This window comes from Hibiscus syriacus, unplaced genomic scaffold, assembly GCF_006381635.1.
Source record: "Hibiscus syriacus cultivar Baekdansim isolate YM2019G1 unplaced genomic scaffold, ASM638163v2 tig00007643_pilon, whole genome shotgun sequence".
NCBI lineage: Eukaryota > Viridiplantae > Streptophyta > Magnoliopsida > Malvales > Malvaceae > Hibiscus > Hibiscus syriacus.
This window is the reverse complement of record NW_024062141.1, coordinates 1-15,283: the sequence shown is the minus strand read 5'-3', so window position 1 is coordinate 15,283 and position 15,283 is coordinate 1. Positions and strand designations below refer to the sequence as shown.

Here is a 15,283-nt window from a genome sequence, read left to right as displayed (position 1 = left end):
TTCCTTTCTTTAGGTATTATTGGATTACCGGTGTTTTGGACTAAAATGCCCTTAAATTTTTATTTTTTTCAAAAATATCCTTCTTCTGTCATTAAATAATAAAAATTCTACGAAAGTTTAATTACAAATTTATCGTTAAATTATTTTAGATTTACAAAAAAATATATAATTAAAATTTTATATGAAGTTCAGGGGTTAAAATAAAATTTTAACCTTTCATTAAACATTTTTTATATTTTTAATTTTGTAAAAAAAATATAAATATTATGAATTTAAATTTTTAAAGAAAATATATAAATATTTTCCAACTTGTAATATTATACAAATATATAATAAGGACAATTTAGTTAAATATACATTCTAATAATCTTTTATTCATTTAATCAAATACGGTAATCTTACATTCCTGCTAAGCCAACCAAACACAAAATACAACATTCACATTAATCTTATTCCCTGATAATCTTATATTCCCACTAGTAATCTTATATTCCTTGAACCAAACGCATATGATAGTGATTTTATGTAAATGCGGATATTTCTACGAGTCCCCCTTATTTATTTGTTTACTTTCGGGTCCCATTTTGCTGTCTCGCCGTTCATGTCCTTTTACCATTTAATAAGCTATAAATTGTTGCTGCTTTGGATGCAAGCTTCCACACTAGGTGGCCGTACGACAGTGTCGAAAGTAAAACGGATAGGCATGCATCTACAATAGTGAAGGAAACGTTTTATGTTCCAGAAAATATGACGTGTTCAAAATAAGATTGTTATAATCAATAATGATAATATAAATTAAATTAAAGAATTAACTAAATAAATTATGGTAAAAACTATTGTTTTAGGAGAGAATTCATCTTTATAAGTAATCATAATGTATCGAGTTATATTATTCCATACAATCAGAGATATAATTAGACTGCACTTAAGCAATAGGAAATTTAATTGTAATGACAATGTTAATATTACTCTTTCTAGGAATTGGAATATAGGGAGATATTTGTTTTTGTGTTGGATGATCACTGTTTATTTCGCTCCGTTTCTTTGTATCTTAATGTTGTACTGGTTGATTTTGTGTAATAAAAAATTTTAATTATCCAAAAAAAAAAATACCGAGTTATATGCCTGGCTATCATTTTAATAGAGAGCTCAATCATGCTAGTGGTTAGATATACATGCATGATATTTTATCTTTATTTTTAATTTTTTGACTGCCGGAGGTCTTCTACGGAAATTCCTCTCAACCTGGTGTTGGGGGCAGCCTACTAACCTATCTCCCCCTTACCCCAATGCATATGGGAATATGATTTTGTTGTTGATTAGAGTCCAGAGATAGACACATGATTTTGTGTTAAAAAGAGCAAACTTATGAAATAAATTTTAAGTATGAGAGGATTTATAAAATTTTAGATGGGAGCAAAATTATATTTTCAATGAAATACAAAAAAGTATCTAAAATATATATAAATTTAAAATTTTGAGGGGAACAATCTTCCCCACATGCCCCCTCTAAAAAGTATCTTATATTCTATTAGGCATATAGTCTTAGGAGATAAATTAGATTACATGTTAAATGAATGAAATGAACAAATTATCTCAAAAATTCATGAATAGATTTATTTTGATAGATGTAAACGAATGAGAAAAATAAAGGTAAACCATAAAATACAAATATTACTATTTATTAACTTTTCGAATGTGACATTTTAAATAAAACACTTTTAAAATCTAAAAAGATAAAAAAAATACTATTATTTATCGTAATTAATATATTAAATATACTCGTCCAATGCGTTTGATTAAATTGTTCAATTTTTTAAAACGATTAACGGATATCCTATAAATATTTTATTGGGTCTTTACGTTATATATTGAGAATAAATCAAAACAACTACATCAATTTAGAATAATGTATTGAATAATTCTAAAATATAGTTATCTATAAAGAGGAAAAGAAAATTATCCTAATTTAGAAAATGAAACCAAAAGAGGACACCTGTCCCATGATTGGGCCTTGTTAGGTAGCAAGTGGAGCCCATTTACCAGAAGTTAGTTAAACTAGGAGGTGCCAGGTTTCAAGTATCTGGAATGTTTGATTAATTTAATATTTTCTGATCATTACTAAGGTCAGGGACACTTGTCAAAATAGCAAAATTAAAATTAAAATAATCTCACCTTACATCCAGTTCTTCAAAAACTGCCACGTATTTGATTTCTTAAAGAAACGGGACCCAATGAAAGCGGCAAATGATTCGGTGAGGTTAAATTCACGGAGACTACATAAAGTTGACTCATAACTCAATGATGAATTGAAAGAGTGATAAGAGATTGAAATTCGAATTTTTAGAGATTTTAAATCTTTTTAACGATCGCAACCGACTGTATAATTAAAATAGTAATGTTAAAGATATTAGACATTACTAATAGGATCGGTTCAAGTGTTAAACAGTTTGATATCGTTTAAGTTTTAAGTTCGAATATTTGTATATTTATAAAATTCATGTTGGAAGACTCATCCATCAAAATTAAATATGCAATGTGAGTCGGTCTAGATTAGTCAAAGTAAAACCTTAAAACCGAGAGATCAAGAAAAAAAAACATTAGACATTCACTTCAAACAAAAAAAAATACTTTAAATATCTAAATTGAATAATGGTCGTGGGATTGAGTTTCACCGAGAGTAATTCATAACGGAGGTCTTTCACGAAAGTTATTATCAACCTGACGTTGGGGGAAGCCTACTATCCTACCTCACCCTTACTCCATTACATATGGGAATATGGTCAGCTAATAATATAATTTCGTAACAACAAATAGATATGATGGGTTTACAAAGTAATACGCTTCTGTTGGATAAATGAATAAGCCCAATCAATTTGTGGGGTGTCGGTCACCTTCTTTGGGTTTAAATCCAAATTTTATTTCTCTCGTTTCTTAAACTAAATCATTAATCATCCATTTTTAACGAATTTTTTTTAATACGTACAATTACTTTAGGGTATAGTCTGAACACTTGATTTTTTAGGGAAAAAAAAGAGTTTTTAACTAAAACTAATAATGTGGTCGTGCTCCATACTTTTGATCTGTTCCACTTCAGCCGGAGGAAAATGAAACTTCCGTCGGTAGCTGCGTCGTATTTCTTTTTGGAGGGACAATCTCCGATTTCACTGGATCAGCTCCACAGAGTGTGCTTCTCAATTGATTCTATTATAAAGGCCATTAATAAATAATAGTTTTCTTTCGAATAAAAACTCTCTAGAAAATTGACACTTTCAAACATTTGATTTGAAATCCTATTATGATTAAGGGTTTTTGTGTTTCTGAAAAATCCGGTTACAACAAACAAGACCCGAATGCATATTAAATAAATTTACAAATTTTTATTGTAAAAGTAAAAATAATAAATATTTCAATAATATAATCAATGGTTGGATCAGATTAATTCAAACTTGAGGTCGCGGATCACAACCAAAGTACCCAACTCGCTATCTTGTCTAAAAATTTATATAATGTTAAAAATTTTTGTCAAGAATGGGATCGAACCCATGCCCTTTCGGACCAGTACCTGAAACTGGCGCCTTAGACCAACTCGGCCATCTTGACACCTGTAGTGAAGGGTTCCCAATTTTTATTATCTATTTTGTTTCTTGCTTACGAAACTATTACAAATATATATACGTATGCTTATGCCATTTCTTAGGTAAAACTAATTACCACCGAACATTAGACGATATTATTTATATCATTGAGATTTTAATTTTATTAATTATAATATTGAATTTTAATTTTAATTATATTATTAGATCATTAAAATCAGGGACAAGTCAAGATTAAATATTAGCAGGTTGAAAAAATAGACATTTTAAGAAAACTACAATGACTTATTAGGTATTTAAACTCAAAAATCATAAGACAATGCCTATTATCTAATATTTAAAATTACAATAACGTAAATTGTTATTAGATCATAAAATTTTGAGAACATGAGATTATCTTTCTATAGTTCGGCCCCTACTTAATTAAATATTTAATAAATTCTTGTATTTTTTTAATTTAAATACTTATTTTTACATGAATTAAAATATATTATATTAAAATTTATCGAATATATAAAAATTTTACCATGATCGGGGCCTCTTTAGGCCCCAACAGAGCTCCGTTTTGATACCACATCTTACTAATCATTTTGATAATATTGTTTTGATGCTTAAATTAAACCAAAACGAAGTCATTTTATTAGAAAAATAAAATTAAAATGTTCTTCATATGAATTAAACTAAACCCATGAAATCCAAAACTCACAACCACAATAACAATTTGGGTCTTTTAAATAATTTTAACACGGAAAATATATATATTAGAATTGAATGTTGGTCCGTTTCGAATATAAAAAATGATTGTTTTGATATGGTATTCATGTCAACAATTCTCAATCATATCATTGTGTCGTTAATAATTTAACGATCAATTGATATTATTGAGATGAAAATCAAAATTTATTATTACAACTGAATAAATTAAATTTTCAGTGATATAAATGAAACATTGACTAAATTTCAATGATATATGATTTAGTTTACCTCATAATATATATTCTTAAGTTCCCAAAATCCTAGCATTTCGTCATCTCACATTCTCACTCCGGACTTTACTCTCTTGTGAGTTGTGAAGTCAGGGGCGAGAGAGACAAAGGTGAAAATGGTGGCAGACAAAGGCTGGGGGTGATGGACGGTGAAGCGCACGCGTCATTTGGTAGCTGCTCATTGCTAACGTCGACGGCCGGTTGATATTTAGGGTGAGTTTAGTTAGGGGAATGTGAGATTCCTATAAAAATAGAATTCACATTCTCCCGTTTGGTTTGGCCGGGAATATCATTTTCGGTAATCTTACATTATTAATAGTAGATTTTTTTATATTATTGGGAATGCCATTACCTCCCTTTTTTTATGTATTGTTGGATTACTAGCGTTTTGAACTAAAATGCCCTTAATTTTTTTTCTTTCAAAAATATCTTTATTTTATTATTGAATAATAAAAATTATACGAAAGTTAAATTACAAATTTATCCTTAAAATATTTTAGATTTACAAAAAAAAATCTATAATTAAAATTTTATATAAAGTTAAGAGATTAAAATAAAATTTTACCCTTTCATTAAACATTTTTATATTTTCAATTTTATAAAAAAATTATATGAATTTTATGAATTTAAATTTTTTAAAGAAAATATATAAATATTTTCTAACTTGTTAAAAAAACAAATATATAATAAGGACAATTTGGTCAAATATACATTCTAATAATCTTTTATTCCTTTAACCAAACACGATAATCTTACATTCCTGCTAAACCAACCAAACACAAAATACAACATTCTCAGTAATCCTATTCCCTGATAATATTTTTTTCTCACTGGTAATCTTATATCCTGTGAACCAAACGCACCCTTAGAGTTAAAACCCTAAGCTTTGGGTGATATGGACCGTTGGATGGGTTCAGATCCAACGACTGCCGTTGGAGGTAGGTGGCAGCTAAGATGAAACCCTAATCAGGTCTGGGCTCTCATGCACGTATCGAATCTTGGGCCGGATTAGTGGGTTATTGCCTGTTTGTAATTCGGCCTTGAACCAGAATGGGTCTGTTTGCATTGGGCCACTATTTGTTTAATTGTATTGGGTCTCCATTGGATCTACCCATAAATAAATAATAATTAATTAATAAAAATTAATAATAATAATAATAATTATTGATAATAATAACTAATAATAGTAATTAATAATTAATAATAAACAATTAAAACTCGGACAAAAATGAGTGTCTACACTGAAAACTAACCTAAATTACTTTCCCGTAATTTGAAGGGCCTGCCAAATGGAGCTAATCACAGAAGAAAGGAAACAACCTTGTTAGTGATTTGCATTATTCTATAGTTTGCATCCGTTTATGTTATGGTATTGTATTTGATCCTTCGTTTCTTTGCCATGCTGCATATCGGCTCTATGTTGTGCTAAATTTCTTACATATGAATACAGCTTCTTTACGTGGTTTTCTGATGCTCAGCAGAAAGATGACGTGGACGAAATTCATGATGATGTAAAATCTAAATGCATTTCCTATTTGTGGTTTTTTTTCCCCTTTGTAGCAGGGCTGGTCTAAGTTTCTCTTGATAAACATTACAGGTAGCTGAGACCATCAAGGAGGATTTATGGCCCAGTCCTCTTACTTATTTCAACAATGTAATATCTTTTTCTTCTAAAAAGTTCCATGATTTTGTTATATACCTGTTGGTCGAGATCATGTTCAGTTTCTAATTGTCGTTTGTTCTGATAACTTCCTTGATTCAGGAGGCTGATGAAGAGGACTGTAATGGTGATGGTGTTGAAGAGATATATACATAATGTTTCTATGTGTGTATGTCAGAGTTGGCTGTTTTTTGCTATAAATGCTCGACATAAATATATTTGCGGGACTTTTGCGTGAAGTTAATCTATTGAACCTGGAATGATGTTTTTAGAATGGCATAGTGGTAAATAGAAGTCCTTTACTTAGTCTAAAACCAGGGGAATGAGGTTGATTGTCGTCAGTTGACAACAACTTAATTTTTGTTAATTTTTATATTCATGGTGTTGCTTCTTTCTTATTTTAACCATTAACAGGGAAAAGATGATGACGACGAGGACGATGAAGATGGTGATAGTGATTGAGTTACAGGAATACAGAGAAGACAAGGTTATTGGCATTTAGCCGACATAAGCAGTTCATGGTTCAGACAATCATTCAAAGTACGAGACGATGATGAGCTCACCGCAAGTGTTAAAAGGGTAAACATGGTTTCGTTAAAGATTTTTACTTTTAGATAGCTTTAAATTTGAAGCTTGTTCTTGTTTTTTAATCTAAGATATTTATTTTATTTAAATATTATAAAAAGGAATAAAAAAAATAAAAACAGCAAATTGATTCACGAATTTCACGTGATGGTAAGTGGCTTTGTTGGTATCTATGAAATGACACACTGTTTATGAAAGGGGGAGAGGATGTGCTTTGACTGGGCTGTAATCAATATTTTATCCGATTGAAGGAAAAAATATAATTTCAAAAATAGAAGATTGGATATTTGGATTACATATGAATATATTGAAAACATATGATATTTTTTATTATTATTTTCATAATTCAGAGGTCTCCTACGGAAGCTGCTCTCAACCTAGTGTTGGGAGCAGCCTACTATCTTGCCTTCTACTTACCCCATTACATATGGGAGCAAGGGACATTCATTTTTTTATATATATTTTTTTATGAAAATTATTTTATAACTTATTAATCGAATGGTTTATTTGAGTTTTTTTATGGTTTTATTTAATTTTTTAATTTAAATTTCTGCTATTTTTTAAAAAAATATTTTCCTTTTTCATGAAAACAGTGAAATATTTGGTTGCTCTTTTACCACAATTTCTCTAGAACAATATGTTTCTCTCTTTTCACGGTTGGGTTTAAAGTCTTTAGTTAGCATTTATTTAAAATATTTTGTTGATTTATCTTTGATTTGATTATTGGATCAGTTCATTCGTATTGATAAACGTTTGTAATCATTTTAGATATGAATGGTTTGAGTTGGAAAAATTATTTGTCGACATATCGTTATCGTTATATCTATTCTTACATTAGTGTCGATGGTGCTTATAATTCATTGTTTATAGTGGTATTTGTTCGTATATTTTATTTTCATATTGTTTGGTCAATTTTTTTAAATTATTTTTCGTATAAGGTTTTATTTTTATTATCTAACGGTTAATTTATATATATTTTTTAAAATTTGATTGATTGTTTGATTAATAATTTAGTTTTTATATTTTTTTTAATTATAATTGTATTGTATATATAATTTTATTTGTATATAGTTAATTATTTTTAATAATAAAAGAGAAATATGATCATACATGAGTTGAAATTAAATGAGGTTTTCTCATCATTTTAAATTAACCGTCGGTGAAAATTTTCAAAATCCATTCATTTTTTTTAACTTTTTCATTCTTTATTGGAAATTATATTGAGTTTGATATATTTTATTTGTTTCTAACGTGTTTGAATTATTTGTAAATATTCGGTTATATAAATGTTATATAATAATCTGATATGCATAAAATATTAAATTTATTTTTCATGTCATGAATAGAAAGATACCCTCGTTGGCAATTTTGGGGGGAAACCAAGATAATGGGTATCCTTTTGGTAGGGTCATGGACTTGGGTATTTATCACTTTCATTTTCCTAACTTTATAGTATTAAATTTAAAGGACTAAGTGGGGGGGAACAAAATAAAAAATAGTTGTATTCTTGAATAAAAAAATTAAATTTTGTAATAATATTTAAAAAATTATATTTTCTTAATATAATTTTCTTAAAATATGGCATGTGAAGCCAAATCAATTGTCATAAAATTTTCTTAATGTTTACTGTTAGTTTAATTAATCCCGACTTACGCGCCACTTAATTACTTATTCATCTTCTCCTACCTATACACCTTTATCAACTATTTTCATTAATTAACCTTTTTTTCCCTTCTGAAATTACAAAATTATTAGAAAGGAGTTATTTTCCCTTTGAAAAAAACCCGGATAATTTTATTAAAAATGCATTTTTAATTTAAAAATGACAAAAAAATCTCCGATTAACGTTACAATTGCACTTCTAATCTATTTTAGAAATTAATAATTCATCTTAACTATGTTTAGTTCTTAATTAAATAAAAAATTATGTTTTTAGTCCTTCTAGAAAAACAATAGATCAATTTAATATATTTAAACATAAAATTTTTAGATATAGCCCACTAATTTTTAAGGGATAAAAGTAAACTTAGTTATTGATTTTGATAATTTTTTCTAACTTGATTATTAACTTATTTTTGTCCATATTAGTCTCAAACTTGGAAACACTTTTTAATTAGATCCTTTCTCTTGGATTCTATCTAAGGACTGAAATGTGATGAAATTTAAATTTATAGACCAAGTTAGCAAAAAATATCAACCCAAATTAATGTGCTCAAGAGAATTAAGTTGAATTTTTTTTATAAGTTTAGGGACAAAAAATTCAAAATTAAGTTTACAGTTTACAAAATTTTAAAATTAAATTGTGTATCTTATTATGAAAGGATTATTAAGTACACTGAAAGTGATTTTTTTACAGGCACCTTTTAACATAATTCCTCATTAATCCAAAAACTTTTTATCTCAGCCATAGATAGATCACAGAGAAGTGTTATTTCTTTATTCACCTGTGCGTAAAACAAAGCTGCAATCACAAATTCCCTTGGAATTTGAAAAAAGAAATAACAAAAATAAAATATGCTCAACCTTTTTTTTAAAGCATGGTCTCAACTATATTATAACATGTCAATTGATAATTGTATTAAATTATTGATCTATTTTAGAAATTGGTTTGATCTTACAAGTTTATTTTAGGGATTTTGGCGATTTCATCCAAAACGAATGAAATAATTTATTGACCATTACTACTCGTTAAAAAATAATTGATCGAACGGAATGAAGTATTAGATCTTTCAAGATTTTGAATCTTGACATTGCGAGCGAAGTAAATTGAATTGAGAATATTATTTATATAATACTTGATTGAAACTAATCTATCAATTAATCGAATTTTTAGAATTAAACCAAAAAAAGAAATTTACCGTGGGTGATTTAGATAAATGAAAACTATTGGATATTTGGGAGTAATTTTTTTAATTTATTTTTTTCTCTGAATTTCGCAATAATTTTTGTATATTTGGGTTATATTGTTTCTTTATCCGGATAATATTTTCCTCTTTCATATGGAAATGATATATGGTTTTGTAACACTTTTTTTTAATTGAATTAAATGTTGTTTTCTTTATTGACGTTTATTTTTTTATCTTATTAATTTATTCATACTTTGGAATTTTAGAGTGATTTTTTTATTAATAAATGCTCCCAATCATTAAAGATAAGTCGTAGTTTAATTGCGATAAAGTCATTTATCAACGTGTAAATAATAATGACTAAATACATAATTATGTTAATATTATTAACTATCACGTCATACAAATATTAACAATAAATAACTTATTTAATATAAATTAATTAGAAAATAAAAAAATAGAAAGAAAAGATAGCTCCAAGAATTATCGAAAGAAAATCGTTTAGAAAACATAAGCAAAAAGTCCGAAAACCCTAATGAAAAAGGGTATGTATATGTATAAAAGGAAGGGAAAGCAAACCAAAGGTTGCAGAAGAAAGGCAGAATGAAATGATTGCTTGAATGAAGAAGATGGGTCCCCATCTCATAATCTTTCGTTTCCATTAATAATAATATCGACTATTTTTTAACCAAAATATACGGGGGACCCACCACTGTCTTCATGGATTCAATGATAAAAACAGCACCTCATGTGGACTCTGAACCGAAGGGGCTGCTGTCCTTCTCCTTCCACAATCAAAATATTTCTCCTATTTTCATAAAATAATTACCTCAATGTCTGAATTATCATCCAAATAATTCATTCTTATCTAAGTAAACTTTTATTATTATTTAAATATTATCAACGTTAAAATAAATAAAAGGTTATATATTTTTTTTTGTAAAAGAATAAAAGGTTATATTGATGACATTCATTTAATACAAATAAAACCATATAATTATAAATATTCTCTCTCTAAAATATACAAATAAAACCATTTTTTATATCAAAATTATAAAAAAGAAATAATTGTTTTTAAAGGTAGCCCACATAATTCCCACTCATGATCTGTGTTCCTTAAAGCTTGCCTCTTCTCTTCTCTTCTCTTCTCATTTTATTTTATTTTATTTTCTAAACAAATTCATCAAAAATATATTTCATATGTTTTTTAAATTATTATATTCTGTTTACTAGTAAATAAATGAATTTTATATTTTTAAATATCCGAATTTAAATATTTTAAAATAAAGTATTAGTTGAATTAAATATTAAATTTTTAAATAAAATTAATTGGCGATGAAAAGATTTTTTTTAATTAAAGTAAAAAAACCCCACCAAAAAGACTCATTTGAACATTTAGTATAACCTACAAAGTAAAAGGTTCGATCTAAAGACTTACACCTCCATTCATTCATCACCGTTAGAGAAACAACCTATTACTTTCATGCTAGCATGGAAGGAGGAGGCAGCGATGACCACCACCGCCATCAACTCCACCACCACCGTTCTACTTTCCCATTCCAATTACTAGAGAAAAAAGAAGAGGATAACCATCCTATTCCTCCTCTTCCACCACTCCTTTCCCTTCCCTCCCAATTCCCACCTCTTGCTCAGCCAAACAACCCACCACCGCCACTAGTTCTGCTTCCAGCCACCAGATCTCGGCGGAGCCTTCCAAAATCCCACCCCCTAAGCGTACTTCAACCAAAGACCGTCACACCAAGGTAGATGGACGTGGTCGTAGGATCCGCATGCCGGCTCTTTGTGCTGCTAGGGTTTTCCAACTCACTCGTGAGCTCGGCCACAAATCCGAGGGCGAAACGATCGAGTGGCTGCTCCAACAAGCCGAACCAGCCGTGATCGCTGCCACGGGTACTGGAACCATCCCTGCAATTTCACTTCGCTCAATATCTCGCTTCGTAGCTCCGGTTTAGTTCGATCCCTTCTCAGCTTCGTTCCTCGGTTTCAGCTCCAACTTCTCGATGCAACAACGTCGGAGTTTATTCCCCGGAATCGGACTCGAAACGACGCCGACTACGACGTTCCTTAATTTACAATCAAGTAGTAGTTTGAATCCAATGTTTCCGGCCAAGCAAGAGTCTTCCTTGGAAATATTCGAAGCCGAAGAAGGTAGTATAGGAAGGAAAAGACGACCCGAACAAGATTTATCTTCGCAACATCAAATGGGGAGTTACTTGTTGCAGTCGAGCACTGGGGCGGTTCCGGCGAGCCACGAACAGGTTCCGGCGAACTTTTGGATGTTAACCAATACTAGTAATCAAGTCATGAGTGGTGGTGACCCGATATGGTCATTTCCTTCGGTGAACAACAGTGGTTTGCATTTCATGAATTTCCCAGCTCCAATGGCCTTGTTGCCGGGCCAACAATTGGGTTCGTGCAGTAGTGGCGGAGGCGAAGTGGTGGAAGTAGTGGCATGAGTTCTGAAGGACATTTAAATATGTTAGCCGGATTGAACCCTTATAGGCAAGTCTCTGGCGGTACCGGCGTATCGGAATCTCAAGTGAGCGGCTCACATTCACAAAACGGTGGAGATGGCGGCGGCGATGAATAACAAAATGATATACAACTGGTCATCATCTTTGCTTCATTCGATCAGTTGTGTAGTTTGATGTGCAACACACGTGAGGTTTGATTGCTTTTTTTAAAAAAAACAAAAAACAAAGATCGAGTCTTTAGTATACTGATCAAAGGAAAAATGAAATTAATTAATTTTTGGTGTGATTAAAATATGGGTTAATTTTAGGGTTTGAGAAAGAGAGTAAGAGGCAGACAATATTAACGCTGTTCTTCGCTGGTTTTTGCTATATTAATTTCATTTCATCATTTGTTTTTCCATTTCATTCCCTTTGTAATTTCTATATTCCAAGTTTAAATTAGTTAGTTAAGATATGGGTATCAAAATATTTAAATTGGACCTGTTCATTAACTTAATCTTATAGATCATATTGTTTTAAACTCATTTCAAGACATGTTTTATGGAGGAATTTGGATTTATGATTAAAAAAAACATCGACAGGGATTAAACCATTTAGGAAGTGTAAGTGGCTGATGTTTTTCTAAATTTTTTTACATAATAATATTTGATTTTTTATTTAAATTAATAATAAAATATTTAATTTTCCCATTTTAAGTTAATACTTAATATCTTTATTCTTTTATTGTTATATTATAGTGTTTGATTCTAGCTCACTTCTTACTATCGGTATGACTAGATTCAATAATTTATAATGTCCCTAATTACTAAATATATATAAGTAACTCTTATCTTGTTGAATAAAAATATATGTCATATCGGATGAGACGAACTTTTCCTATCTCAGTATTTAAATAAATTTAAGAGGCATAAAATTTAATTTTAAAATTTAAAATAGATTTGATATAAACGAAATATTATTAATTACTGAATCAAAATCAAATGAAAATATTGTAAATTCAAAACAGGAATAAAAAAAACCTATCACATTTTTAATTTAAAAAAATTATGAATTAACTGAATGGTCCTTTCTCCCCCCCCCTTTGGGGTGAAAAGGCGACAGAAAAGTGTTTTGTGTAGTAGTAAGAGTAGAGTGAAAGAGATGAAACAGTGTTTTTACTGCGTGTGTTTGTCTTGAAAATTATGAAACAACTTTTATGCTTTTTACTTTACTTTGATTTTCAGTAAAAGCTGTGGCTGAATGTCCCTGCATTAATGATTAAGATTTGTGAGAGAAAGAAAGAAACAGGAGATTACCAATTTCCAGGTGTTGTGGTCAGCAAGTGGAAGTGTGCAACCCAGCTTTTCTGTTCATTGGCTCCAACCAATGTACACTAGGTCTCCTTATGGATGTATTCGGTTCGATTCGGTTTTTTATTAAAAATTGAACGAACCGAAATAAACGATTTTTTAATATTTAAATCTAAACTGAAATCGAATAGTTAAAAAACCGAAAAAATCGAAATCGGTTTTATCAGTTCGGTTTTTTTACGGTTCGGATTTTTCAATTCGATTCGGTTCAATTTTTTAGTTTTTCAAATAAAAAATCACTTGAAACTATAAATTTTTTTACAAAAATTAATATCGGTTCAATATGGAACAAATGGGTTCCATATGGAAAACCCGAACCGAACCGAATCAAAAAATTGAAGCCTTTAAACCGAACCGTTTAAAGTCAAACTGAACCGAACCGAACCGTTTTACTATGTTCGTGTCGATTTTTCGATTTTCTCGGTTTCGTTGCTCATCCTAAGTCTCCTATGGAAGTGTCCTCAATATGATGTTAGGGACAGTTTACTATTTTACTCCCTCTTATCTCATACATATAGAAAAAAAGAGACAGTCATTTTTTTAATATTAATATTTTGATAAAATACTAATTAAAAATTATTTTTTATCGAATATAATTTTGTTATCTAAAATGAATATTTTTGATATTAACATTTCCAATAAAAAATAACATTTAGATACGTTATACCAAAAATATTTAAAAGACATATTAACATTTCAGTATATCTTTTATTAATCTTATATTAGATTGTCTTTCCTTACACATCCTCTAACTAAGAAGAATCATCCTTCCTTTACTTTCCCATTTTACAAACTCTCATCGTATTTGCAATAGAATCCATTTAAATTAAATTTATAATTAAAGTTTTTTATAATTTAAAGTAAGTAAAAGTTAATATTATTTAAATATAATTCTAAATTATTTGATATTAAATGCTAACACATCTAAAATTCATGATACTCGAACTCGAGACCTCAAAGAATAACATAATTTATTTACCACGATATTATTACAATATAAATTTAAGTCAAATCAAGTCAAATATTTTTTACGTTAATATAAAATCGATCGATCTGATCTTATCATACAAAAAATCTCACTTTACTTACTTAAATTTTTTAATAAAAAATAATCAAAATATATAATCAAATCAAAATTCATCAAATCTGATTATACCAATCTTAAAGATTATAATATATATATATATATATTGGCACCATAGAGATAAGTGGTGAGCAGTATCGAGTGACCCTACTTTTGGACAAACGTACCCTTGTTTTTCTTTTATTTCTTTTAAGCCTTTCATCTTTAATTGAATGATTGAATTTGGTCAATTGTTTAGGTAAAAGTAAGGATTAATAAATGCAATTTAAATACGGTATAAAAATTTAGAAATTATATATAATATTATTTCAAAATTATATTTATTTTATTTCTAATGTTATATTAAAAATATAAAAGAACTTAAAAATGACATACGATATCCCTTTCTAATTTATATTTTTTTACATTTTAATTTTCATGATTTTCATTGAAGCAACAAAATATCTTGTTATGAGATATCTCACAAGGACCGACACATTTTATCATACAAAATTTATTATAAAATCATCTGTTGTTTAAATATATAGAACCACTTAAAATCAGATAAAAAATATATAATATTATTTTAATCAAATATTTATTTACTAGACATTTTATGTAATATCAGATACATGTAATTATTGAATTAAATGTAAGTTTGATTAGTAAAACACAATAATTTAAATTTAAGATTTTACCAAAA

At 28.8% G+C, this 15,283-nt stretch overlaps 1 non-coding gene and 1 pseudogene across 1 annotated transcript; one reads left to right on the top strand and one right to left on the bottom strand.

Moving 5' to 3' along the window:
- Positions 1–3,523: 3,523 nt before the first annotated feature.
- TRNAL-CAG lies at positions 3,524–3,603 on the bottom strand. Its single transcript has one exon. It is a non-coding gene; the product is annotated as a tRNA-Leu (tRNA).
- A 7,462-nt stretch (positions 3,604–11,065) lies between these two features.
- On the top strand, positions 11,066–12,384 carry LOC120201568 (annotated as a pseudogene).
- Positions 12,385–15,283: the final 2,899 nt, after the last annotated feature.